The sequence below is a fragment of the Primulina eburnea genome, unplaced genomic scaffold, assembly GCF_022965805.1.
Source record: "Primulina eburnea isolate SZY01 unplaced genomic scaffold, ASM2296580v1 ctg1320_ERROPOS1310249, whole genome shotgun sequence".
Taxonomy (NCBI): domain Eukaryota; kingdom Viridiplantae; phylum Streptophyta; class Magnoliopsida; order Lamiales; family Gesneriaceae; genus Primulina; species Primulina eburnea.
In genome coordinates, this window is record NW_027330849.1 from 213,296 (window position 1) to 224,826 (window position 11,531).

At 35.2% G+C, this 11,531-nt stretch overlaps 1 pseudogene; it reads left to right on the plus strand.

Moving 5' to 3' along the window:
• The first annotated feature begins 7,013 nt into the window (after positions 1 to 7,013).
• On the plus strand, positions 7,014 to 11,052 carry LOC140820663 (ultraviolet-B receptor UVR8-like; annotated as a pseudogene).
• Positions 11,053 to 11,531: the final 479 nt, after the last annotated feature.

Sequence of the window (11,531 nt, forward strand, 5' to 3'; positions counted from 1 at the left end):
TTCATCAAGTGATCACTTAGCCGATTATACCACATTCGGCCGGATTGCTTTAACCCATATAATGATCTTTGTAATTTCACAGAATAACATTCTCTGGGTTTTGAACTTTGTGCTTCAGGCATCTTAAATCCTTCAGGGATTTTCATATATATATATTACTATCAAGTGATCCATATAAGTAAGCTGTAACAACATCCATAAAACGCATTTCTAAATTTTCAGATACCGCCAAGCTAATCAAATACCGAAACGTAATTGCATCCATCACGGGAGAATACGTTTCTTCATAATCAATTCCAGGCCTTTGAGAAAAATCTTGTGCAACAAGTCGAGCTTTATATCTTACGATTTCATTTTTCTCATTTCGCTTTCGAATAAAAACCCATTTGTATCCAACAGGTTTTACACCTTCAGGTGTAAGGACTATAGGTCCAAAAACATTACGTTTATTTAGCGAATCTAATTCAACCTGGATGGCATCTTTCCATTTTCTCCAATCCTGCCGATTTTTACATTCACCAAAAGATTTTGGTTCATGATCTTCGTTATCATTTATGATGTCGATTGCCACATTATAAGAAAATATATCATCAATTTCATCTATATCTTTTCGGTTCCATATTTTTCAAGTATTAATGTAATTGATAGAGATTTCATGATTCTCGTCAGTTTGTGGTTCTGACAGAACATTTTCATCATCATGTGTTTCTTCAGGAACACCATTCTCTATTTTGTGATCATCATGTGTTTCTTCAGAAACATCATTCTTTATTTTGTGATTATCGTGTTTCTCTATGAATTTTCTTTTTCGAGGATTTTTATCCTTGGAACCGACTGGCCTTCAACGCTTCAGGCGTTTAATGACATCATGAGTATCTTCCATTTGTTTCTTTGGAATTTCAATTCGAGCATGGGCATTTGAAGCATGTATATATGATTTAGTTACCCCTTTTGTGTCTGCAAATGCATCTGGTATTTGATTTGCTATTCTTCGCAAGTGCACAATTTGCTGTACATCCTTTTCACATTGTTTTGTTCTTGGGAAGATTTCCTCATTAAAATGACAATCAGCAAAACGTGTTGTGAACACTTCTCCTGTCTGAGGTTCAAGATATCGAATGATTGATGGACTATCAGAACCGATATAAATTCCAACCTTTATTTGAGGTCCCATTTTCTTTCGTTGCGGTGGTGCAATAGGCACATACACCATACATCCAAAAATTCTCAGATGAGAAATGTCTGGTTCTTTACCAAATGCAAGCTGTAATGGGGAGTATTTATGATATGAACTCGGTCTGATGCGAATTAATGCAGCGGCATGTAAAATTGCATGTCTCCATATAGAAATAGGGAGTTTTGTTTTCATAATCATTGGTCTAGCAATCATTTGCAGACATTTAATCAATGATTCAGCCAATCCATTCTGTGTATGTACATGAGCAACAGGATGCTCAACAATGATTCCCATAGACATACAATAATCATTGAAAGTCTGGGAAGTAAATTCACCAGCATTGTGGGGCCCCGGGTCCGATATCTAATACTAATAATTTTTAATGTATCAAACCAAACGATTTAATAAAATACATAATTTGTTGTTCACAAATCCACATAAACATCGTCAAAGTAATTTAATGGTCTCAAATGTTTGAAATAAAATTTTCAACATGTCAAAATAAAATAGTGAACCAAATAAATCCAAACATCATCACATAGCTTCTAAGACCCGAGAATCCCACTTTAACTCGTATCTCCTGGCCTGGAACTGGACTCTGGCATCCCAAGCCTCGCCTCACCTACCGTCAAGCACATGAAAACAAGAGGTAGCCGACATGCCGGTGAGTATAAACCCAGTATGATGCAATCAATAACATATGAGAATTAAAATTTCAAATAGTTCATACAAATTCATAAAGATGCAATATAATGCAATGCATGATCAGAAGCTGTGGCTATCAATAAATCTCAAGATCAAGTGAATTCATCTGGTCATAGGTATCCAAGGGAAGAGAATCTCCCAGCAACATACACCGACTCATCCGCTCGAGGTGAGGTGCTGTGTTCTACAATCCCAAGACTATGGTGCGCCTATAGAGAGTGTTCAGGCCATAGCAGCGACCTCCGCATACACTATGCCAACTCAACTATAGCCCCATACGTCCAACAATTCAATAATTCAAGGCGACCTCCGCCATATCAAATCTGAATCAACAAGTGGCTCAATATGCAATGTCATGATGCAAATCAATATCATCATCTCGATATCATAATCAACTCATCTCAATACAACAATCATCATCAAATCACCAATAGTTCATCAAGCCATAGAGTTTTCAATTTAAAATAAAAATGATACTTTTACCTCGTATGTTACCGACCGTAACATACCTTTCAAATATTACCAAAAGAAGATCAAAATATATTGTTGAGAAGTCTTGAACCCTCGCAGTCTACTCGATTCGCTATCAACCAACTTAGAGTAAATAATCTTGAGCCAACCCAAGTCAATACTTGAACTGAATCTTCAATACATAATCAAGATCTCGGATTACTTATCAACACATAGCACTTTTCGTACAAAATTCATAATTAATTCAATACGGCTTCAAATCAAGATCCGCAAATTGGATATGCAACAAAACTCAAATCCCAACCATTCTTCTTCAGAACTTTTGTCAAATAAAGTCATTTACTCATTCGTTCATAATCTGAAACATAGAACATAATTTTCGAAATTCTGCACCAACACATTTCTGGCACACTTTAGTATTTTGAGCATAACTCCCTCAATACTCAATGGAATCAAGCCAATTTTATATCATTTCGCAGACAAGACAATGTTATATAACTTTCATATGAACACCAAATTCAGAATCCCAACCGATTAATATCAGAATTCGAATAAACAGACGACACAGACACAAAATCGGGATTCTAGACCATGTTTAGTAAATATAGCATATCTCTTTCAATTCTTCATGGAATTGAGTTATTCTTGTACCAAATCGAAGCTAACTCGATGCTCTACAAGTTCGACGAAGACCATAACATCAAAATCCAACTAGAACCATCTCATATATCCAAAATACGGTAGGCATAAAAACTGATCTTGCATAGAAACAAGAAATCATGCTCATATCCATTTTAAATTCAAACCAACACCAATACCACATCTCCAACATCTCAATATCTCAAATATCAACTCAAATATCAATTCTAAATTTCAACCCATTTCCAAACTTGAATAAAAATGGAAGATACTTACATCTTCGTGAAGCCCGTGACGAGAGGATCACAAATCTACCTTTATTATATAATTTTCTTGAGCAAATCTCTCTTAATCTTAGAAAGAAGATTTGAAAATAGAGAGAAATGGATGAGGGTTCGTTTGAGGAGGAGAAAAAATGATTGGAGGAGATGAAAGTTGACTCAAATATTGATTTTTCGCGTCTGTAGCGCCGCAGCGCCAATTTTCTAGCGCCGCAGCGCTGAACTCTCGGTCTGTTAGCGCCTAGGCGCTACTTTTCTAGCGCCGCAGCGCTTGAATAGTGCCGATGAACAGTACCCGTGAACATTAACTTTTTCTATTTTTTTTTTTAAATATTTTTTTTTAAAATTCGGGTATTACAAGCATTATCAAGTCTAATTTTCTTGATTGTATAATCGAGAAATTGATTCCTCAATTTTATTATTTGAGCAAGTAATCTTGCAAATGCAACATTTCGAGTTGACAATAAACATACATGTGACCATCTGCTGGAGGCATCAATCAATACCATAAAGTATCTGAATGGTCCACATGGTGGATGGATTGGTCCACAAATATCACCCTGAATACGTTCAAGAAACATTGGTGATTCAGTTTGGATTTTGCCTGGTGATGGTCTTATAATAAGTTTTCCGAGAGAACAAGCTTTACATTGAAACTTATTATTCTGAAAGATCTTCTGGTCTTTCAACGGATGACCATGTGTATTTTCTACAATTCTTCGCATCATTGTTGAACCAGGATGTCCCAATCGATCATGCCAATTGATTAGTATTGAAGAATTATCAACTAACATGTTTGATTCAATTGGACTTATATATGTATAATGCAATCCAGTAGAGAGCATTGGTAGTTTTTCAATCACATATTTCTTTCCTGATTTATATGTGATAAGACACATATATTTCTCATTCCCTTCATTCATTGTTTGAGTATCATACCCATGGGAATATATATCATTAAAACTCAACAAATTTCTTTTCGATTGTGGTGAATATAAAGCATCATTGATAAAAAATTTTGTACCATTAGGTAACAAAAATTGTGCTTTACCACATCCTTAAATCAAGTCTACAGGACCTGATATTGTATTCACCGTTTTTTTGTTGGTTTTAGTTCCAAGAAATATCTTTTATCTCGGAGGATAGTGTGCGTTGTACCACTATCGGGTATGCAAACTTCAGCTTTGCTCATAGCATTTTCCATATTTGAACTTCAAAAAAATATATGCAATGAAATAAATTACTGGCAATATATATTTAAATATAACACATATCATAATTATACAATAAAACATTATTCTATGAATACATGAAAATAAATTATTGTACATTTATATTCTACCATTATATTGTTCATTTCTATCCCACCAGCATATTGATCATTTCCAGAGAAATCATTCATAAAATCACCAGCATCAAAATGAGTTGAATCACTCAAACGGTCACTGCGTTCAGTGAAGTTGGTCTCCTTTTCTTTCCCCTTTAATGATTCTTTATAAAGTTTACAAAGGTGCTCAGGGGCTCGACAAACTTTTGACCAATGTCCTGGAGTATCACATCTGTAACAAGAACTTTCATATCTTTTTGAGTGATTCTCATTAACACTTGTATTCTCATGATGCCTTTTCAGTGGATGGTTTGGGACGCTCTTTTGAGATGAGTTATAAAAATAACTATCTCTATTATTTTCAAAACCACGGCCGCGTCCACGACCACGACCAATTCCACCTCCACGTCCACGACCTCGACCTCGACCAAAACCTTGTCTTTGAAATTGATTTTGGTTTCCAGGTTTAAATTCATTTTTACTTACAACATTTACTTCTGGAAATGCTGTTGATCCAGTGGGTCGAGACTGATGATTTCTCACTAGAAGCTCGTTGTTCTTTTCCGCCACAAGAAGACAGACGATGAGTTCAGAATATCTCGCGAATCCACGTACTCTATATTGTTGCTGTAGAGTAATATTTGATGCATGAAACGTGGAAATTGTTTTTTCAAGTATCTCAGATTCTGTGACCTCATGTCCACAAAATTTTAATTGCGAGATTATTCTATACATCGCCGAATTGTAATCACTGACTTTTTTAAAGTCTTGGAATCTCAATGTATTCCATTCATCCCGGGCGGTCGGAAGTATAACTTCTCTTATATGTTCGAATCTTTCTTTTAATCCCTTCCACAAAGCCATGGGATTTTTTTCAGTCAGATATTCACATTTCAATCTATCGTCGAGATGTCGACGCAAAAATATCATGGCTCTTGCCTTTTCTTGTGACGTGCATATGCCATTTTCTTTAATGGTCTCGCTTAGACCCAATGACTCAAGATGCATTTCTACATCTAGAGTCCATGGCATATAATTTTTCCCAGTAATGTCAAGAGCGATGAATTCGAGCTTTGTCAAGTTTGCCATGGTGGTACTAAAAATCACGATGCATTTTATTAGTTAATGAATATTGCAATACAAAGTAATGGATAAACAACAAGTACAAGTATTCGTAAAAATAAAGAAAACACACGAGGAGGATATTCTCCGATAAATACAAGACTCGTGAGTATGATAACTAAAATAACTAAAAATAACCTTGCGAAAGCCATCTTCTTTTTTTCTTCGAAAAATTTGATGATGAATAATTTTTAGAGAAGAAGAGAAAGTTGGAGTGATTGAATGTGTTTATGAGATCATATTTATAGGGCAAAAACTAGCCGTTTTTTACCATTTATGACCGTTGGTGTACAAAAATATAAAGGTATGTATTTGAATAATTTTATGGTAATAATATGGTATATATAATATTAAACATGTTTAAATAATTATGTATATCATATCATAATATTATAATGAGTGTCATAATTTATTTTGTTTAAAAATCTTATAGGCTTTTATACTTGTCGTATCCATTACCGGGAGTGTGGGATGTCGTCTTAACATCCTCCCAGGATTTATAACAAGTTTATGAAAAATTTATTTTATTATTTCTAATAATAACATTATATTGTATATTAAATAAATACACAATAAATAAATAATAGTAAAATAAATATAATTACTTTTGTTACCTTTTTCTTCTGTTTGGAGCTTGGAAAAGTATGTAGGACTTTTAGAGCTTCGTGCTGATAACGTGTTGTGAAAAAGTAAAAATTTATGGTAAAAAGTAAAAATCTCAAACTCTCAAAATTTACCAAACTACACACTTTATAATATTTTTCTCTCTACTCAATTGTTATTTTCTTCACAAATGAGAGATCTATTTGTAGAGTTTCATTACACATAATCCAAAAATAAATTCATCATTACATACATCATCACACACTAATTTTCAATATTCAACACCTAATTTTACCTAATTTTCAACATTGAACATTCAACATTCAACATACACATTTTAACAACATAATTTATTAGGTTTATTATTATATAAAAGCTATAACTCACTTTTTGTGTTTTTTAAAAATACTTTTAAATTTTTATGTTTGTATCAATGAATAAAGATTCGTGATTCAATTATGTATACGAACATATATTTCTATATTATATTTCATACGCATAAATCATAATATAAATATATTAACTTGATATGTTTTTTTCCCTAAAAATTTAAGATTTTTTAAATAAAGTTATTAGGTTTAAAATTTTAAATTAAATATTTTTTGTATGAATTACATTTGTTATAATAATAAAATTGATAGAAACTCCTTTCTGGAAGTATCATCCATTCCATGGAAAGGTGGTTTCCGAGTCAGATACGCGCTTCAATTCAACTTGAAATCACTGTTGAAACCTACCCAAAATTTGTGGCTGCGCAGCCACAGCCTCCATCGAAAGACACGTTCTTTGAGAACTTGTCGTAGAAGCCCGCCGGTGCAGTGGCATCCCACTAATTATGGCCTCCAAAACTGTTGTTATTGCATGGTCTCCCCCATTACCTCATCAAACTACAGTCTACCCTACATGCTCTTTCTCAATTTTCACTCTTATCTAGGTTTCAATGGTTTTTTAGGGGTTCTGGAGAAGATAGGCAGTTGGGAATTGGAAAGAGTGAGGAGAAAGAATGGGATTGTGCCATTTCTGCTCTGAGTTCTAGCAACGTTTGCTCTGTAGTGGCCGGCAGCCGTAACTCCCTTGCTATATGTGATGACGGAAAGGTTCTAATTTTGAACTCCTTTATCTTGGTTTTACTGTATTTGATGATATGTCTATACTGTGTTTGATAGTGTGCTTGTTTGCTTGATGCTTGTGATGATTTAGTTATTTACATGGGGCTGGAATCAAAGGGGAACACTGGGCCATCCACAGGAAACCAAAAATGAGAATGTTCCCAGCCAAGTTAAGGCACTTGCCAACGTCAAAATTATTCAGGTGTTCCATGGTTTCTTTTCTGTGACTTATTTATTTATTTGTTTTTTTGACAATGGTGTAGACTTTGGCATTCTTTGTAAGTAAAGTGTTCTGGTTTTGATCATAGGCTGCTATTGGTGGCTGGCATTGCTTGGCCGTTGATTAACAAGGTCGAGCTTATGCATGGGGTACGTCTACTATTTTTGCTCAGTACCTTTTTTTAATGTGTTTACATTTTACAGAGGCCAAGTGAGAGTGGAAAATGTTGAAGTTTCAGCTTTCAAAGTTATTTGTGGTTAATAAGTGGGAATTTTGATCTCGTGCTAGGATAGTTTCGTGTTCATATGTGGACTAAAAAGTAGAGTTAGCTCCTTTTATTTCTGAACGGTGAACCTTCTTCGGTGCAGGTGGGAATGAGTATGGACAGTGTGGTGAAGAACCTGAACGGAAAGAAGACATGGGCAAACCTGTCAGAAGAGATATAATCATTCCACAGCGATGTGTGCCAAGACTTTCTGTTCGTCAGGTGGTTAAACTTCCGTATCTCAGTTTTAAGCATGGAAAATAATCATTTTAATACTTCATTCCCCTCGGATAATTGGGTTAATTAATATCAAAAAAATTGTTGCAGTGAACTTGTACTGAATGAAACATTTCAATATCAAGCATAGCTGATAATTATTCTTCTAGATGATCTATGATTACCATCGACATTTATTCATGTTTGGCCCCAAAGACTTAGAATTATTTTTTATCAACCCAAGAAGCAGCATTTGACTGTTTTTGCCATGTGTTTGATTTTCTAATGTATATGCAATACGCATGCGCCAAGCCACTAGTCAGATTCACCGGTGACAGTCCTAACTTTTTCACCTCACAGGTAGCTGCTGGTGGAACTCATTCTGTTGTTCTTACCCGAGAAGGACATGTATGGACATGGGGTCAACCATGGCCTCCTGGAGACATGTATGTTTGGTTTACTGAAGTCTGTGATAAATATATTATTTCTTTTCTGATTTTTTCTTATCTGTTACTGGCATTCATTGGATTAAGTAGCTTAGTTAGTTGCTTATATTTGTTTAACGTCAATCAATCTACAGAAAGCAAATTTCAACCCCAGCTCGAGTGCAAGGTCTTGATAGTGTTAGGTTAATTGCAGTAGGTGCATTTCACAATTTAGCTCTTCTTGACGATGGAACTTTGATGGCTTGGGGCAATAATAAGTATGGTCAGCTTGGAACTGGTGATACCCAGCTAAGATCACAACCTATTCCTGTCCAGGGCCTCTCTGATCTTACTTTGGTTTGTGTTACCATCCTCTATATATACTCTGTTGGCCATTAGTTTCCTTTTTCCATTGCATAGAATCTTGTGAGCATTTTATTTTTGCCACCAGTCAGTGATTGTTTCATTATATCAACTTCAACTAACTATTGTGGTTGATTTTTATAGTAATGATAATTTCTGAACAAAAGACGGTGAATAGAGATGGAATTTTGAAGGTTATACGTTATGAAATTACTGATATCACATGGCAATAACAATTTGGAGTTCTATGGAAAAGAGTATAGTCTAGAACTTACCGTCATAATAAATTTTGAGAAATAGAACATCTTTGATTTTACTTATGGTTGGACTTAAGCGATTCTCTGCATTGTTGTCCATGTTGATATTGCTACTGGAGGATGGCATTCTACCGCGTTGACTGATGATGGAGAGGTATATATTATGTCTCTTCATTCAGCTAAAAATTTGTGCATTTGAACACATGTCAGTGCTTCTATCTAGTTCATGTTTTTCTTTAGGTGTATGGATGGGGCAGAGGGGAGCACGGAAGACTTGGATTTGGAGATGACAAGAGCAGCACAATGGTTGCTCAAAGGGTTCAACTTTTAGTGGGCGAGGACATTGTTCAGGTTCTTACATGTATCAGCATCCTTGTGATTCTTATATTAAAAATTTGTAATGACTTAAATAAAAATGCAACAAACGAAATGCTCCTTCAGCCTTCCATTCATTTTGTTGCTTTCGTAAAAATTGAGTAACATCAGTTTTGCGTGACTGCATGTGTGTCATGGTACTTAAAACACCTTAACTCACATTCTTATAGTATCATGAATTTGGGTATAGACTAAGCCAAATTCTAGCTTTTGCTCTTTAAGACTGTGTTGACATATCTATGCTTGTTACGAATTTAATATATCTGTTAATGGCTTCTTTTCTTTTCTTTGTTTTGTGGTTTGTCCCTTTGAGTAATTAGGCAATTTTATGATGTGAACATTTTGTTTTGTTATTTATAGCATGCTTCTTTGGAAAACCAAATATAAAAACTTCTGTTTTTTTTGCAGGTTTCTTGTGGAGGTACTCACTCCGTTGCATTAACGAGGGATGGCTGCATGTATTCAGTAAGTGCTTTACAAATCTTTTAATCTTTTTTATGCAAAAATGAACGTACCATCAACCCACCAAGAGGTATACGCTCTTCAGAAAAATAAACAAGCAATATATGCATCTTTTTTATGCATCAAATGGACATACTATCAGCCATTCAGCCCACCAAACGGTATATGCTCTTCAGAAAAATAAACAATCAATATATGCCCTTCAGGAATATAAAAAACAATGTAGATAGCCGCAAACAAAATAAAAATGTTTGGAACATCAACTCTAATGTTATATATTTTCTATCCCTGACCATTTGATATAGGTTTTATGTACATAGTCTTGAATAAATATTGATGAACAAAATTCACCGATTCGACTTAATTCAGTTGTAATCGGAAAGTTCTGTTTTTCTGTTTTGGAACATCAGCTCTTGTGGTTATTACAAGGTATTTATTTAATGCATCTCTGTAACACTCAATAAATGCTTCGTTTTCTCTCTGCTGTACATTTTTCCGAGTGTTGAAACTCAATCAGGAACCCAAGATGAGCAAAACTTTCTATTTCCAATTCACGTTTAACTTGAATCCAAGTGGTATTCAAGGCAGTCATGCAAAATACATCTGACTTATCTTGATGCTTGCAGTTTGGACGAGGGGACCATGGACGTTTGGGATATGGACAAAAGGTGACAACAGGGAATCCAGCTGAAGTTCCGATAACAATTCCACCTCCTAAAGGCATCAGCGGCAGTGCAGCTGAAGGCCGGTGGTGTGCTAAACTAGTTGCTTGTGGAGGCCGTCATACTCTGGCGATAGCCGAATGGCACTCTTCTGAGGCGGATCACGAACTCTGAAGCGCTAAAAAGGTAATGGGTCTACGAGAAATGGCCTAGTTTGTTATTTTGTAGTAGAAAACCTTGTATAAGAGATATGGGGTACTGTGAGATACCTTGGATTTGCGTCTTGTACTCTTTCCATCTGCCGTGTAACTTACTAACACTAATATTTGTTTTACAATATTAGTTTTTTGGAGGGGAAAAAATACCCTACTAATTCGCTTTTTGGGTAAATTGCACGATCTAATTGCCATAAATACCATCGGAGGTTTGGGGAACTAAAATGTCCCCTGAAAGATTGTTCTAATCGCCATAAATACTTGCGAGGTTTAAAGAACTACGATGTGTTCCAAAATGTTACGGAAGATTTCTGTTTCCGTCACCGATCTGTCACATCAGTATCACAAAGCTTTACTAGAATAAATAGATATTTTTTGAAGCAACAAAACATCTCTAGTTATCAAAAATCTTGCGATTTTCCACTTCTTACATATCAGAATTGCCAAGATTCTAATATTCACCACATGATAATCACTTGGTTCAGACTTACACGAATGTTAACCTTGTGGAAACCCGAAAGATTGTGAACTTGGAAATTGTGGTACTATTTTTTGAGGTTCCCTTAACGTTGGTAAGTCGGCCCGAATCTGCTGTTAAAGACGCCAGCATGCAGACGAAGCAGGTAGAGTAGTTGGA